The sequence below is a fragment of the Peromyscus californicus genome, unplaced genomic scaffold, assembly GCF_007827085.1.
Source record: "Peromyscus californicus insignis strain IS unplaced genomic scaffold, ASM782708v3 Scaffold_14__1_contigs__length_90479793_seg_2, whole genome shotgun sequence".
NCBI lineage: Eukaryota > Metazoa > Chordata > Mammalia > Rodentia > Cricetidae > Peromyscus > Peromyscus californicus.
In genome coordinates this window covers 63,597,404-63,615,352 of record NW_026294436.1, presented here as the reverse complement: position 1 = coordinate 63,615,352, position 17,949 = coordinate 63,597,404, and the positions used below count along the sequence as shown (strand labels likewise).

General features: G+C 47.4%; 1 protein-coding gene across 2 annotated transcripts in view; it reads left to right on the top strand.

Moving 5' to 3' along the window:
* The window catches only part of Smyd3 (SET and MYND domain containing 3), a 582,966-nt gene that overhangs the window by 469,557 nt on the left and 95,460 nt on the right, over window positions 1-17,949 (top strand). The gene's annotated exons all lie outside the window — the stretch shown is intronic.

Sequence of the window (17,949 nt, the reverse complement as noted above, 5' to 3'; positions counted from 1 at the left end):
CCAGCACCACATCTGCCTGCATGCTGCCATGCTCCCTGCCATGATGATAATGGACTGAACCTCTGAAACTGTAAGCGAGACACCCCAATTACGTTTTTCTCTATGAGAGTTGCCATGGTCATGATGTCTGTTCACAGCAATAGAAACCCCAACTAAGACACAAAGTAAAAGAGAGACATTTCATGAATGCTCATAAACCTAGAATGGGAGGGGACAGTGGAGGTCCACCCACTGATGTCAAGATTCCTCCGCAGCATCCCATTGGAGCAAGTGTCAGGCTCCCTAAGAATGACCTTTAGTGGAGGTCTCAGCACGCTGTCTCTGAGCACATCATTCTACTGCTGGGCTTCTGTGATAGTGAGAGGTAATTACTCTTATCAACTGAAAGCTGCCTCATCTGATTTCATCAAGCTCCCATTCTGTCCCATGAAGCTGCAAAGGATGCGTAAATAGGCCTTGTCCCTCCTACCATCAAGTAGGCAAATCCTGGGAGCACCTTGGCAAGACAAAGTGCAGCCAGGCTTCCGAACTACACAGCAGGGACTTCAATCCATCTCCACCTTTTTGTAGCTACTTGAGCTTAAGTTACTTCCTATCTCAGCTACAGGCTTGCCGTCTGTAAATTAGGGAGTGGACTGGTTTTTCACTTTACTGACATGACTAAAAGAAATAAAGCATTTACAATAATTACCACAGTAGATCTCAATAAATGTTGTCAAGTTACTGTTATCATTGCATCTGCAGCTAGCCAGCTCTTTGAAACTTAGCCTCTTCTGCAGAATATGGAAAATGGTTCCCACCAAGGTTTGACCCAGTGTTGACACCAGTCAGTCCTGAAATATGAGAGATGGTTCAACCAAGCAGAAATGTATGCATCTATTAGCATTGTCTTACAGAATATCATGAAAAACTGTCATGTTCTTGTTGAAATCAGATGATCGTGTCTTAGGAATATTGATTCAAGATCTTTGACACACTGAGTTCGGACTGGCAGGCCTTGCTGGTGGCGTTTTCTAAGGAACAACACTTTATTCAGGTCTTGGTTAAGGATCAGTCAATGGTAGACAATGAGGTGTATGCCACAAAGCTTTCATTGGGCAGACGGTACTTGCGAATGATGGTCTGCTGCTGTCCCTGCCTCTCAGTTCTTTGAGAGGAACTGTAGGAATTTCATGACCACATTCACAGAGTCCTTTCGGTATCCCAGACTGTGGTTCCTTTAGAATTAATGCTGTCAACTTTTTTAAAAATGTGGTATTCTGCTCTTTTGTTGTTTGTTCATTTATTTATTTTTTTCTCTTTGCGAACAATTTCTCTTAGGAAAAAGAAAAAACAAAACTAAATCAAGTAGCTTTCCGTGGTATCGATGTTTTCCCACATGCTAAGGCTGTAAGTCTACTTGGTCTTCTTCCTTTTAAAGAATATTTTTATTTATTCTTTAGCAATCCTATGCAGGTTTACAGGGTAGTTGATCATATCCACTCAACTCTCCCCTCTCACTTCCTCCATCCCCGAGCATATTCCCTCTCATCTTTATAGTCTCTCCTCCTCCTCCTCTTCCTCTTTCTACTGAAGAGAAAAATCTTTCTTCTTCTTCCTCTTTATAACACATTGAACCCCCATTAGGACTACCTGCATACACATGGGTATGGGGCCATCCCCCAAATGGATACCTACCCAGAGGCCCAGAAGAAAAAAAGACTCTCTTTCCCCCAGCAGGTATCAGTTGCCATAGCTCCTCAGCCAGGGGTGGGACCTCATGAGCTCCTCCCCATCCACTTTGGAATGTTGACTGGTTTGGTCATCTTCTGTAGGTCTTACAGAGGGAACCATAATGCTGTGAGGTCATGAGGACAATGTCCACGCCATGTCCAGAAGACAGCCGCATCTCAGAGCACTCCTTCCCCTCCTGGCTCTCACTCTCTTTCCGTCTCCTCTTCCACTATATTCTCTGAATCTTGGGTAGAGCTGATTTAGCTGTCCCATGTGGCACTGAGCACCCCACACTCACCAGTTTTCAGCACTTCTGTCCTGACGGCTGCCCAGTACACATAGAAGCTTCTTTGACCAGGGCTGAGAGCTGCACCGATCTATGGGTATAAACATAAATATTTAGACTGCAGTTTGACATCGTGTTCATTTAGCAAAACAACAAAGTAGTTTCTTTCTGAAGGCCTATGACTTCCTGAGTCATGGACTTCTGCTCAGGTTTACATTACAAGTATGAACTCTGTCCTGTGGAATAGGTCTCAGATCCAATCAGAAAGCAGTTGGTGACCCACATTAGTCATGCCATGTTGTGCCATTGGACAGATCTTGACTGGATGGTTGGTATTGTAATATCAGGGTCTACCGTTGGGAAAGTCCACTGAATACTTTTCTCCCCCAGGGACCTGTATAGCACCTTCTGGCACTAGGAAAGCTAGCTTGTATGAAGGTAGTTTCCATTACAATTCTAGTTTAAGTTCTCTATATCTTGTAGCCAAAATGCATTGTGTCTTCAGCAGTAGGGTCTTGCTGTCTAATTATGATGGCCAACCAAGAGCATTGGCAATAGCCTGTGTTGTTAGAGGGCCTCTTGGGCCTCCCTGACCGATAACTCATAGGGAAGTGTCCCATGCCTGGTACTGAGATTTTCATTGAATAACCTGTGTCATCTTGGGAAAAGCATTGTTCATCCACTCAGGGTACCTCAGTTCAAACTCCTTCTAAAAGAAATCTCATTTTTAATAGTTTACTAAATAGTGGGCTTCCATAGATGTTTCCATACAGTCCTAATTTGGGTCAACCCACTCCTTGCCCTCCCTGCTTCCCCGTCCCCTCTCCCTAGCCGGCACACAGCATTCCTCCATAGTCTCACTCAGCGTTGTTTTAGGATTGCTCATCTTAGAGAAATCATGGTCTTTCTGCTAGCCACTGTGTCTCCTCTGGAATTGCCTTGCTCACTCACTGAGCACTTCCTGTGAGTCTATGGCTCTGCCTTAGTCCAGGAGTCCTGAGAACTGTGTCCTCTAGTCCCATTCCTTCTGCAAAGCAGCTTGGAGCTGGTTTCTGTCAGCATTCTGAGGTTTTTCTGTAAACGGTGACCCAGTGTGTTTGCTCGGGCTACACATGAGCAAAGCCAATAGGCTCTTGAAGTGGCTATCTGGCATTTTTATAAGCTTAACCATGTCCTTATTAGCAAATCTGCGGCTTCTTCCTTACAAAACAAAACATAGAAGTCCCAGGAGAGAGATAGGCATGTGGCTCTCATATGCGGTGTGGGAGCACCACCGTTCTTCCCAAGGTTAGCAGGTCAGCAAGCAGTCACAAACTGGTTTTGTCCAGCCAGCCATACCTGCAGAAAAGGAAGGTCATTTGCTTCTGTGAAAAATCTCGACTCTCCCTGTTTGGCTTCGTCTCTTCCAGCCAGCCTCAAGTTCACTTCCACTCACAACCTCAGACCCGCTCTTCGGCCCCCCACTGCCTTCTTTCTCAGCTGTGGATGACATCAGCAGTGTGTTCCTGCTGCTCTGGCACCTGTGATGCCAAGACAACTGATGAAAAGCCCCGGGTGCTGCTGGTAGACACCGTGGCTGCTCCAGCCCTTCCTTCTGCTGGGCTCCTGCCTTGCCAAGTCGTCCTGTATGTCCTCATTTGGCCCCTCCTCCTCCATAGCCGCCCAGGTCCTCTCTCCTGCTCTACTTTCTAAGTCCTCACTCTCCTGATGTCGCTAGATCAGTAATAACGTCTTCACCTTCGCGCCCCAGCCACTTCTGGGTGCCGCTGGATCCGCTCCCATTCTCTCATTCTCCCTCCTCTTGTGGGAAGTGGGGTTACCTTGCCAAAGCCAAGTCCTCACCATCCCTTTTCATGGCCTGTGCACCTCCTTGGTCTGGCCCTTCCATCCCGTTCCTCCATCTAGTCTGCCTCCCAGTGTCCATTACTTCCTGTGCAGTGGCTTAAACACGATCACAACTTTCCCACAAGATAACAAACCTTTTTTCCAACTCAGCTTTGGCTTGTGGCCCCGACTTCCTCTTCAGTCTGGGTAGCCCTGGTTCTCTCCTGCATTCCCGTCATCACGCCCTGAAACTGTTGGCTGCTGATGTCGTGACGGAGCCTCTGATTCCCAGGCAGTGGCCTCCCAGAGTCTCCCTCAGACTCCTCTGTTGCACTCTACAGCACCACTCTACCCCTCCTCCTAGGACTACCCCCCTATGTTCCCCCGCTTCCTCCACTTCTCCCCATTGCCCCTTCAACACTGATGTTTTCCTCAATTGATTGGTCTCCTCTGCTCTGCTATCTTCAGGTTCTACATATATGATCTGTCTAACCTTCAGGGTCCATAGTGACATTGCACCCCACCCCCCAGGACAGTTCTACCTCTGTTTACAGTGATCCAAAGTGATCATGAGGTGACCACTGAAGCCAGGTACTGTACCCCCACTCTCCACAAACAGCTTGCTCCCCAGTTACCACCTTCCTGGGCTCTCAGATTGTTCCCTTCCTTCCTTTCTAGGGTCATATACCAGCAGCCTAACTGGTCCCCACGCCTTTGGTTTCTCCATCTGTCACTGTATTTCACATACATTCAAACAAACAAACAAACAAACTGATTATACTTAAAATCTTCCCATGTCTCTATTTCTCATCCAAGCTCAAATTCACCCTGTTAGCATCTCCCTGGTACCTTTTCATCCTGTCTCTAAACCTTTACCTTCTTCTCTCCTCTCCACACAAGCTGCCTACCCAGCCTGGTGCTCCCAGACCTGTGTCTCGTTCACAAGTCGGTCTCTAGGCGAAGGGGAAGGAAGGACCATGTCAGTAGCAAATGCCTGCAGACCTTCTGGGGACCAAAGATGACAGTGTCATCCCTCTCGGACACCAAGGCACAACGGGCAGGGACCCCAAACAGCTTACCCCTGGGCCCTTTGCTTTGTCCTGGTGTTGCCTGTGGACCAGCCACCTCTCGGCTTCTGTGCTCTAGGGTGATGCTGCTTCCAGTCTTCCCCAACGAGCCTTCACTCCAAATCCCGGGCAGCAAAGGCCTTTGTCCCTGAACCCCCCTTGTCCCAGAGCTTGTCTCCTGGTGACCATGTGTGGGACATGAAGCATTGTAGGCACATGACTGTAAACCTTGCCACGCTGAGGCCACTTGTCATTTAAATCTGTAGTGTCAATGCCTGACCTTCATGTACAGTGGGTTGAACTAGATAGAGACGGTCGGCATGGCATTCGTCATGGTGGGGTGTATTGATCACTTCTTGTATCTGTTGTAAATAAACTAATTTGTATAAAGCCAGAGGACATGGAAGAACAATTATAAATTAAGTAGACAAAAGAAAGAGTCTGAAACCAGGAGCACTTGCAACAACTCTCAGTGGCATTTCCTGAAGTGTGGCAGTTCTGTCCCTGAGATTGAAGCCAAAGGCTGAGGGCCTAGAAAAATGACTCAGCCGTTGAGCATGCTTGGTGCTCTTCTGGAACCCCTCCCCCACCACATCAATAAAAACAAATATTTTATATAAAAAAAAAATATCAAAGGCTGAGCCTGCAAAAACCAGGTGGTCTCCAGGCTTGACTGCACACGAGAGCCGCTATAACATTTGTCTGTCCTTTGTTTGCCAAGGAGACCCGGGCCCAAGTTCTTGGGAGACCTCGGGGAGAGCCAGCGCTAAAGGACAAATACAGTTCTCCTGAGGGGAAAGTTGGAACCCTTCGGAACCCTGAGTGGCCTTCCTGGGATGTGGAGAGGGAATTTATGTGTGACTGTCTGCCTATGCAGAGTGTTGGTGTGACTGTCTGCCTGTGCAGAGTGTGGGTGTGAATGTCTGCCTGTGCAGAGTGTGGGTGTGAATGTCTGCCTGTGCAGAGTGTGGATGTGTGTGACTGTCTGCCTGTGCAGTGTGGGTGTGACCGTCTGCCTGTGCAGAGTGTGGGTGTGAATGTCTGCCTGTACAGAGTGTGGATGTGTGTGACTGTCTGCCTGTGCAGAGTGTGGGTGTGACTGTCTGCCTGTGCAGAGTGTGGGTGTGTGTGACTGTCAGCCTGTGCAGAGTGTGGGTGTGTGTGAATGTCTGCCTGTGCAGAGTGTGGGTGTGAATGTCTGCCTGTGCAGAGTGTGGGTGTGACTGTCTGCCTGTGCAGAGTGTGGGTGTGACTGTCTGCCTGTGCAGAGTGTGGGTGTGAATGTCTGCCTGTGCAGTGTGGGTGTGACTGTCTGCCTGTGCAGAGTGTGGGTGTGAATGTCTGCCTGTACAGAGTGTGGATGTGTGTGACTGTCTGCCTGTGCAGAGTGTGGGTGTGACTGTCTGCCTGTGCAGAGTGTGGGTGTGTGTGACTGTCAGCCTGTGCAGAGTGTGGGTGTGTGTGAATGTCTGCCTGTGCAGAGTGTGGGTGTGAATGTCTGCCTGTGCAGAGTGTGGGTGTGACTGTCTGCCTGTGCAGAGTGTGGGTGTGACTGTCTGCCTGTGTAGAGTGTGGGTGTATGTGAATGTCTGCCTGTGCAGAGTGTGGGTGTGACTGTCTGCCTGTGCAAAGTGTGGGTGTGACTGTCTGCCTGTGCAGAGTGTGGGTGTGAATGTCTGCCTGTGCAGAGTGTGGGTGTGTGTGATTGCCTGTGCAGAGTGTGGGTGTGACTGTCTGCCTGTGTAGAGTGTGGGTGTGAATGTCTGCCTGTGCAGAGTGTGGGTGTGACTGTCAGCCTGTGCAGAGTGTGTGTGTGAATGTCTGCCTGTGCAGAGTGTGGGTGTGAATGTCTGCCTGTGTAGAGTGTGGGTGTGTGTGACTGTCTGCCTGTGCAGAGTGTGGGTGTGACTGTCTGCCTGTGCAGAGTGTGGGTGTGTGTGTGAATGTCTGCCTGTGCAGAGTGTGGGTGTGAATGTCTGCCTGTGTAGAGTGTGGGTGTGTGTGACTGTCTGCCTGTGCAGAGTGTGGGTGTGACTGTCTGCCTGTGCAGAGTGTGGGTGTGTGTGAATGTCTGCCTGTGCAGAGTGTGGGTGTGAATGTCTGCCTGTGCAGAGTGTGGGTGTGACTGTTTGCCTGTGCAGAGTGTGGGTGTGAATGTCAGCCTGTGTGTTACCAGTAGAGTGGAGAGGAAGGCTGCTGAAGCCTCCCAGAGTGAACCAAAGCCTCTGATGTATAAAGACAAGCAGATGCAGAACGTTCCAGCTCCTGTCCTTGACAGGTAACTGAAACCGTCACATAGAGAGCTCTCCTGGGTCCTGTCCACCCATGTTCTTGCACTGAGAAAGGGATTTTTATATTAGCTTAGTTCCAAAAAAGAAACCCTTACACATTCCAGTTTATGAACATTTACTAACATTAAGTTTTTCTTTTCAAAGTCATCTGGAATGTTAAATGGATAATAAAACAGCAGTGGCCGGGGTCCTATAATCTGGACAAAGAGCATGACCCAAAAAGAAAATAATGCTCTCCAAAGTCTTCTTAGGTGACCACAGTACCCCTAGCAGTGGGCACCTTGAGATGAGAAGAGAGAATAATACCATCTTGTATACCCCAAATGCCATTTTAGAATGTCCAAAATTTGATGAGGACCTTATATTACATCAGTAGAGTTTATATCTATATTGTTTGGAGACAAAAAGATTTGACTTTGTCAGCATGCCAGGTTCTAATGAAAGGTGGTGCCCAGAACTCTGGCTCAGTGAGCACTTCTTTAAGGACTAGAATGTTCTGAGGATACATTTGAAGTCTGTACTTCTAGATTTCCCCATAATTCCCAGCAGGTCCTATGTGAGATCACTTGCCCCTCTCCAGTCTTTCTTTTCTGGTGTCATGAGGATACCTCCACTCACCCTTTGGAGATGTTTATGGAACTCCATCAGCCCTCTGTCTGAAAGGCCCTGCTAACAGTCATGCATGCTTGGTTTATAAGATGGTTACAAGAAAATGGAGGTGGGGGCAGGGTGCCAAACACTGCCAGAGCTTTTATCTTTGACATTACAAAGAGGTCCCTGGCCGAGGGCCAGACTGGAGTTTACGGGAATATAAAATGCAGACATGTGCTTTCTGGTGGCGGGGCGCCAGGACTCGGCGCGCCACACAGCCAGACAGCACTTCACTTCCATGGGATGCACAGTTGCTAGGAAGGGCATGCTAGTCTTGGTGGTTCAGAGCAGGGTCACTCATGGCTGTGAAGTAGGACAAAGAAGAGCTCTGCCATGCGCCTGACCTCCTGGCCTCCCAAGCCTGGACAGAGGTGGTCCTGCCAACCATATAGCCTGGGAGTGACTGCACTGACTGCCCCCCACCCGCACCACCAGGAGCACCCAGGCTTCAGAAGCAGGTCTCTGCAGGAATTAATTGCTGTCACTGAAAGAAGACAAAATGGATCCCCTCTACTTTTAAGCAAAGTTTTGATGTTGTTTTCCTCAAACTGTGACACAATCTTCTGGAACCTGTTGCTCACTTGACATATGGTCTGAGAGTTCTGGTGCCGCCCTATTAAACATAAGTAAGTTTGGGTGGATTTGTGCAATCTAGCTCTGAAAAAAAGAAAAAAAGAGATTAGTAGGCTACTGGAAGCTGCACTAACTGATACTAAGGCATGGCTTCTGATCCCTAATGGAATAAGTGCCTTTGGTTACTCCAGCGATGACCTTCTTTGAAAGTGTCTCTAGACTTGTGTTCCTGGACTCGTTATCTGAAATAGCTAGTGTGGACCCCAGCTAAACTCCCTAGTTGTTTGAGGACCACAGGTTAAGTAATCCGATGTGCTTGTTTCAAGGAGATAAGCAAATACCATAAATGGCCTGGGGTTTGGATATTGTCCCTGCTGATAATTATATACATGGATGTTAGAGGAAACACATGAATTAAACAACCATAGTCAAAGTCTTGGGTTGGCAGCATGTAGTGCCATGTTGAGTACAGTCTTTGTCCTGTGCCACACACTCTCTGTGCTCTGGCTGGGGTGGTGTGGGAGAAAACGAAGCTTCAAATAGAATGAAGGGGGAGAGGGAAGGAAGGGGTTTACAATTTGCACAACCACGGATGCCCAAAGTCTCTACTCTCAGAATTTAAGGACTCTCCTCAGGCACAGCAGACACCTCTGTAAGTGACCAATGAACTGGAATGATTAGTTTCCATCTCCATGGTAACCGTAATCAAGTTCTCACCTGGGGAAGCTGCTAGCTCTGGGTCTTGCAGCTGGCCCATGGCAGAGCTGGGAGTTGAGTTGAGTTCCTCCATGCTGCTTTCGTGGTTCCTGCCACACAACGCCTCATGCACAGGACTTGCTATTGTCCACCTATTTTATTTCAGAGCTGAGGGTCAAACCAAGGCCCTCACAGCTAGGCAAGCGCTCTAGCACACAGCCACCCCTCATCCTATTTTTCTATGTCTTTGGGGCAACTGCATGTAACCCATCCTACCCTCCACCACCAGAATGTCGCCCCCTTAAAGCTAACTTGAATCCGTTCTGTAGCAGTTTAAAGCAATTTCCTGTCTGTTCGCAGAGGTGAGTGGAAGCAGCTGCTCCTGGAGAGGGGCATAAAAAAGATTAAGGAGCCGGGGCTGTGGTTTCAGTCTCCATTAAAACAAAACCTGTCCTGAAACTTGGGGGTGTACTTTATCTTAATGGCTGCCTACATTCGGACAGTTTTCCTGTAAAAATCTTTGCATTTTTCCCAGAGTCTCAAACCTCCCACCTCGTGTTTACAGAAGGAGACTGGCAGGACTCTCTGCCGGAATCATGTGCGTTTACAGCTGCACAAGCCTTTCATTTGAGAGTTTCTCCACAAATGTGAAAAGAATGTGTTTGAATTCGTGCTCCTGTCAGCCAAGCCAGTGGCCCGTCATGCATTCTCAGGAGCATATCTTTCCAGTATGAGGGAGGGTGCATGGAGGTGCCTCCTTAAATATCCTCACATAATGTTTAACTGCCTTTGCATGTTGGTCTGTCATGCCCGCCAGTTTCCTGCAAAATGCTGCATGGAAAAGCCAGTCAGTCTTCAGCAGGCCCCACTGGTGAGGCTCAGCTTTCAAACAGCCCTAACTCTGTAGATACTCCTTTTTCAATTTATGTAGACCTGGTTTTGTGGAAGTCGGCGCCCTTTCTCTGGAACGGAGACTTCTTCTGTGGGATGGGGACAGGAGGTGTGGGGGTTGCAGGTAAAAGGATTTGGTGACTCTGGGAGCTCTGCTGTGACCTGACCACCCCTTTCCTCCTGGAAGTTCTCTGTAGCTGGAGAATTAACTCTGAACCAAGATTGGGTGGAATGTGTTGCCTTGTAGAACTGTGGAGTTGCAATAGACCCGGTTTCTGCCAGAGTGAAAAGCAAATGTGCATTCGCTCGCAAATGACTAGTCGGAACACACAGCAATTGATTCTATCTCAAGTTAAGAACATTCTTTCCTCTTCCTCCACTTCCCTTCATGCCTCCTTTGCCCACTGGCTGCTCTAGGGTTGATACAATAGTGAATGCTCTGGTTTTAGCCTTTTTCCATGTTATGAAAGAACCATTTTCCCCCTAAGTTAAATCTGAACCGCTTTCAGTTATTTCTGCCAAAGGAAGTGGAAATTGGTTCCAGTCGAGCTATTTCCTGTTAATCATAAAGGTTTTTTTTTTTTTTTTAGTGATCCTGTATGTTAATCTATTAGTCCCAGTATGTTATCCATGAACCTAAATACTACAGTCAAGGACACTAAAGATTAGATGTTTCCATCCTGGTTTTTATTTCGGGACTCTCAGCTTCTCTCCAGAGAACAGGCATGATATTTGAACCTTATGCTACTTTTTTAAAAGTAAAAGCACACGCTTTCTTCCCTTTAACACACTAGAATTACAGCATTACTAGGCAAGTGTATAAACGTTTGTTAATTTTCCTTCCTGTCCTATTCTCCTCTCCCTCTCCAGTCAATCTAATTAGAGTTTACATGGGGATTGGCTAACAGGAAATACAGGGAGGCGGCCTGCCTTGCTCCTTTTCCTCTTCTTTTTAATGAGAACCATCTGAAATTAAGCTAGCACAAGAGTTCCAACATCAAACTCTTGCAGACCAAGCAAGCCCAGCTGTCTGTGGCTTCCTGCTGCAAGATAGACCTGCACTGATGCCCCTAATGCGTCATCTGATGTTGCCAGTGGCTGCTTCCCCAAGGACGTGTTCCACCACCTGTGCCAAGACCCTACCCTATTGAGGAAACCTGGCTCTCTCATTCATGGTGACTACTGGCCCCTGGAAGTCCTGGTGTGTACATCTGGCTGGTTGAATCCAGCTGTGTTGACTGGCATCTTTTATGTGGTGGTGAGATTTTTGTGGAATCATCTGCTTTTACATTCAGGAAACCAACTCTGGGCTATCAGTTTAGCATCTGCATAGCAGGGGTGTGTATGACCTCGATCCATCTAGGGAGAGGGGGTCAGGGAAGTTTGGCAAGAGAGCTTGAAGTGGCTTAGAAGGATGTTTTGGTAGAAGCCAGAGAAGTTCACTGAGCCCACTCTCCAGCTAGACTTTGCTGCTGTTGTTTGAAAGTATGGATCCTGAGCCAGTGTGGGATTTCTTGCTCTGGCTGGTCACATTTTAGGTTCTAAATTATGGCCAGTGTCCGTGTGTCTAGTAAATACTACACTGTAGTGGAAACATGTCCTTCTCCAACATAGTCATGATGGCATAAATATCAGAAGTGAGTCAAGGTAGAAGTGTTATATGAAAAAAACAAAACAAAACAACAAACAACATTCCGTTTCCTTGGTTGTTATTGTCATTGCTGTCAACTTAAGTAATTAATTTTGGTCTTCTAATACTCTTGGCCATTGGGTTGGGGATTTAGCTCAGTGGTAGAGTGCTTGCTAGGCCCTGGGTTCGGTCCTCAGCTCCGGAAAAAAAAATGCTCTTGGCCACAGATCACGAAAGTTAGCTTCCCTCTCCTTCCTCATCCATTATGTCACCACGCACTCACTGAGTGTCTTACCAAGTGGCCCCGGGTGTCGAATCTGAGTAGGTCGGGGTCCCTCAGAGAGTCCTGGGCTAGTTCAGAGACAGTCTGACCAGATGATAACTGACAGCACGTTGCCATAGGAACCATGCACACAGACTGGCTTCCAAGGCTCCGTGGTCAGGCTGACTCACAGGGCGGTCAGAGGTGCCCTGGTGCCGGGCAGTGAGGCCTGAGGACTAAAGGGACAATGGGAACAACCCACACAGAGAGGGGTGGAGGCTGAGGGAGGATCGGTAATGTCGTCCTCTGTCTGAAAAATAGGTACTAAACAGAAAGACAGGCCAAGTGGGTGTGCAGGGCACATAGGTGATGGGGAAGGGTGGCTGATGGACTGGATGGGGGCCGGGGGCGGGGGTGTATGAAGAACTTGGATGGTCAGGAGGAAAGGGTACTCAGATTTACCTGAAGGCAGCTGTCAGTTCAGCCTCCACTTAGCTGTTTCCACATTTTTACTGTTGGCTTGAAGACTGGCTGTTGAAGGGCTTCCCAAGGTCTGTGGGAGAGTGGCCACCAGGTGTGGGACTCAGCTGGCTCTGTGCTGCCTCAGTCTCCAGAACAGTCCAGTGGGGGATGGTCACCAGGTAAGGAAACTGAGAGTAATAGAAAAGAAGGCTTTGGGGGACACCCCATGGGTCAGCCCAAGGGGCTGCCTGGACCAGCCTGATCTAACTGTACTAGTCAGGCTGCTCTAGAAGATCAGAACCTGATCGAATGACTATTTACATTAAAAGTTAATTGATTAAATTAGCTTATGTTATATGGCTGGAGATGTCCAGCAGTGATGCTTTGGAACCAGAGAGGAGGAACCTGAAAAGTGCTCAGCCTCCGAAGCCTGCAAGATTCCAGGAAAGCCGAAGGTCTTCGGTTCACTTTGGAAACCAAAGGATACAAGCATCACTCTAGCATACAGCATCAGTGAAAGAATAAGCAGCAGCAGCAGCAGCAGCAACAGAGTAGATGACCTCACTAGCAAGAGTTAAAGGCCAAGCAAGCAAAGAAAAACTTTTTAAAAAAGAAAGGAAGGAAGGAAGGAAGGAAGGAAGGAAGGAAGGAAGGAAGGAAGGAAGAAAGAAAGAAAGAAAGAAAGAAAGAAAGAAAGAAAGAAAGAAAGAAAGAAAACCTTTTTCTTTTCATGTTCCTTTTCTTGGCTTCTGTAAGAAAACACCACCCATATTTCAGGTGACTCTTCCCACATCACACAAAGTAGTCAAGATTATTCCCCTATAGATGCCCATAAACCAAGTCAATGTAGACAACCTCTCATTGAGACTCTGTTGGGGGTTTGCGAATCCTTCAGCTTATGTTTTGAGTTCTCTTTTATCATTTGTAGAAAGCTCGTTCTTTGTTTTGTTTGCTTGTCTTGCCTTGCTTTGCTTGGCATTGATTTGCAGGGCTAGGGATGGAACCCAGGCTGGCTGGGCACATGCTAGGCAAGCTCTACCATTGAGCTGTGCCTCCAGCCCATGGTAATACATTTGATACTTTAGAGATATATGTGTGAAATGAATATTTTATCCATCTTCTAAAGGCAGATAGGAGGGCCACCTATTCAAGCCCTATAATTAATTAGTAAAGCTGAAATTTGGAGAGAATTTTATTTTTCCTACATAAGTTGCCCTGAATGATAGCAAGTATTGTTGTTTTTGGATAAGAAAAAAAAAAAAACAATAGAAACAAAGATGTTCACTGGTTTCACACTTCAGGATTTGGGAGATGAACATACTCATTGTCTCTCATATTTGTGCACTGAAAAGAATGGAAGGCTGAAGCTCTGCTTCCCTTTCTGCTGATATTCACGAGTCCTGTGTGTGTGCATACACAACCGAGTGTGGTCCTCTAGCCTGGTGCTGGGAGAGGTGAGACAGACCCCACTGTGGGCACAGACGTGGGGAGCCTGTAGGAGCGAAGTGAGTTAGGGACGGGCCGTGCAGAGACACTGACCACGGTGGAACGTTCCAGCAGGTGTTAGCTTCAGCTCTGAGCCCTGAGCATGGCCTCCTCCAGCCCCAGCACGAAGTACCCTCAGCACCATTGTCATCAAATGCTTGAGAGCGCTCTCGGAGACTCTGTGTTTGTTAAGTAAATAAAGGCTTAGGGTCGTCCTCCAGGAACAGCCCATCACACTGTGTTCCCGGTGGCACATTTAGTTGTAATTCCCATACGAAATTGCTTTCTTTGGGGGCCATGGTCTCACTCATCTTACGCACGCACACCAGATTTGTTTGCAGTCCACATTAGGATCTTTACTGTTTTTCCCAACGCAAGTAGTGGACCCTGGTTGAAGATACTTTGGATTTCTCAACTCACAGATAAATTTCCCCCTTGAAGCAAGCCCAGGAGAAAGGCAAATTCAGATTGTATGAAGACGGTCTAGAGGAAGGAGGCTGGGCTCGGAGCCAGACCAGCAGCCTTGACTCCTGCCTTGGCAGTTGGGGGTAGAAGCTGTGTGTGTCTGTTCCTCAGCCTCCCTCCGGGACTGTCCAGGCACGGATGTCCTACAAGTGAGATGGGGGGATTGAGACACACGCAAGAGGCATCTAGAAATTTCCAAGTAGACCTCTCCTCCTCCAGATCCACTCTTAGATCATTCAGCTGAGCTGTGTGCCATGCGAGGCTCTGTGGCAGGTGTGGGGAGAGAAAGGGACAGAGAAGAAGTGAGATTTAGAAAACTGAAGACCCGTGTTTAGCTTTAGGAAACTGACCCGTAACTGTGGCAGATGCCACATGCACGTAAACTGCAGCCCACAAGCTCTGGGCCACAGTGACCTCCGTGCCTTTTGGCCTGCCCCTGGCTCAGCGTGTTCCAATTTGCTGTCCTTCTCTCTGTGACTCCTGTCTGCTGCTCCTTTACACCTTGCAGGCCTGTGCTCAAACAACATTCAGCGAGCCCGTCCCCGGACACTTTCTCTGAAACTCCCCCAGACCCCCAGCCCTCTTCCCTGTGTTGACCCATCTCATCTCCTCTGTGTAAACATCGTGATTGGCTGACTTTTTTTTTTCCTGCTCCACCCCAGTGCTTACAGCAGTTCCTAGTAGGCACTCATTACATGTTAATAGAGTTAATGACTGATCAAATTAATTCATTTCAGGATCAGGGAGGGCTATGTGCAGCCCCAGTAGCCAGAAGTCCAGAAGATGTGTGTGCTGGTTTTCTCCTTGGCTGTACCAACTGATCACAAACCGAGTGGCCTAGAACAACACAGACTTTTTAATCTTACACATCTATATAGGTCAGAAGCCTGAGCCTATCTCACTGGGTGAGAATCAAGGCATCCTCAAGGCTGCACTTTTTTCCACTGGCTGCAGAGGAGAATCTGCTTGCTTACTTTTCCAGTCTCTGGGACCACTTGTGTTTCTTGACTCCTTCTGTCCTCCGTCTTCAAAGCCAGCATTGCTGATTGAGTTCATACCACCCCCCAACACGCACGCGCGTCTCTCTCTGTCTGTCTGTCTCTGTCTCTGTCTCTGTCTCTGTCTCTGTCTGTCTCTGTCTCTGTCTCTGTCTCTGTCTCTCTCTCTCTCTCTCTCACACACACACACACACACACACACACACACACACACACACACAACACACTGACTTCCTCTTCAGCTTCTCTCTCCTACTTTTAATTGTATTGGGCCCACTTGGATAGTCCTGGTTTTATAATCATCTGTAAAGAACTCTTAATCTCATCTACAACGCAGTCCCCTCTTCCAGGTGACCTAGCACCACAGGTTCTGGGGAATCAGGACATGGATACCTTTGGGATCTCTTATTCTGTCCACTGTAGGGACTGCCAAGCCAGATGGGCATATTTAAAGATGAATGACTGTGACCGGCTGAAGCAGGAGGATGAGATGGTCAAACTGAGACTTTAGGTGATGACCATGAACTTGGAGCAAGAACCCAGAGGAAGACTGGTGTGCACCTCTCCACAGACACCCCACCCCCACCCCTTCTGTGGATACAAAGCTGGATTTGCCTGTAGGATCTCCTAAAAGGGGAATGCATGTGTGGAGTCTTTTCCAAAAGTAACTTCTGTTGCACATATACATTGCACATACACGTAGCACAGACAGAGAATGTTAGAGCCTCGGTTCACAGATACAGAGCCCTCACTTCTTGTGTATACCGTCTGTCTCAGTTGCACTTAGAATCTTGTTTTCCGTGCCTTTTTGTTGTTGTTGTTGTTGTTGTTGGCCAGAACACCAGGATAATGTTAACACATCTGGTAACACAGACTTATTCTGACATGACAGTGGTTCTCACAGGGATTGCTCTGTTCCTGGGGAGGCACATTATAATTAGAATCTTTCTGGATCTAGTTTCAGACTCAAAGCTTTATGCATGGAAAACTAGGCATGCAGGGGTTGGAGATGGGAGTGGCAGATAGATACCATGTGACCTGAAGGGGACGAGTATTTTACTTGGAATTGAAGCTAGACTTTCTTCTGTTGCTTTGCTCATTGCTCTAGTATTCCAAAGACCAGGGGGACCCCACTGTCTGGCCCAGGGTGGCCTGCACCCACTCCCCACCCATGAATGCACCAGGGATGGCCTTACCCTTATGAGAGCTGTGTAAAGATGAAATGGGACGGTATTGAGAACACAGCAGGCCCCGTACCACACACCTACCCTGAACCCAGCACTCCGCTGCGTGCTGAGGGCTCATTAGCAAACAGGAAAGGTAGGAGGCCTGCTTGTGAATGAAGAGAGCAGACGTTTAATCAACACTAGCCCACCATCTCGATGGCTTTTTTTTTTCACGTTTTAAATCATTAAAATATGAGACTTTTTTATTATTAAGATATTTGTTTTCTCCCAGATTTTTGTGGACGTCGGGATTGGTCCACATGAGTGTAGTAGACTTGCTCTCCTTTACCCTGGCTGTGTTGGCAAGCCATGCTTGGCCACTATACTGTTTCCTAAAAAAGAATGGGTCTTAGAGGAAAGATTGTGTGTGTGTGTGTGTGTGTGTGTGTGTGTGTGTGTGTGTGTGTCTGTATGTATGTTTGAAATTCTGTGTGTATATGACTGTGTGTGGTTGTGCACATACGTGAGTGTGGGGTCTCCTGGAGCCCAGAAGAGAGCACTGGCTTCCCTGGAGCTGGAGTTACAGGTGGTTGTGAGCCATCCAACATAGGTGCTGGGAACCAAGCTCAAGTTCCTTTAGATGAACAGCAAGTGTTCTTAACCACTGAGCCGTTGCTCCAGCCCCGAATAACAGCTTTATAAAAATCTTTCTCTTATACCTTTTCAAAAACAAGTTTATTGTGGTATAATTCACATAATGTTCTGTTCACTCGGTTTACAACATATAAATCAATGGGTTTTAGTCTCTTTTTAGTGTTATACAACCAACATCATGGTCAATTTTAGAACACTTTTATTATCCCTGAAGGAATCCTGCCCATTAGCAGTCTCCCCAATTCCTTCTAATTGCTCTGGCCCTAATCAACCACCAATTTACCGTCTGTTTCTGTGGATTTCCCAGTCTGGGCATTTTATATAAATAGAATCATATAATGTAGAGTCTTTTAAGAGTCCTTTATTATATTTTTATTTCATTTTATTGGGGGAGGGCATGTGCATGCTATGGGACACAGGTGATCAGAAGATAACTTCCAAGAGTTAGTTCTCTCCTCCACCGTGTGGGTCCCAGGGCTCGAACCCAGGCCATCCCATGTGGCTGCAGCCACCTTCACCCACCGAACCATCTCACCAGCACAAAATGACTGGCTTTGTTCACTCAGAATAATGTGTCCAAGGTTCATCCATGTTAGAGCATGTAGGAATCCTCTGTTAATTTTATTATGAGTAATAGTCAGTTGTGATGAGTTTTTATTTATCTGTCCATCATCAGATGATGGACATTCGAGTTACATCATTTTGGGATACTTTGGGACTACAGATATTGGTGCACACGTTTTTGGTTGACCATGTTCTCATTCCTCATGGTTGCCTGCCCAGGAGTAGGACTAATGAGATGCTAACACTGTCAGTAACGTGGTGTTTCTTAACG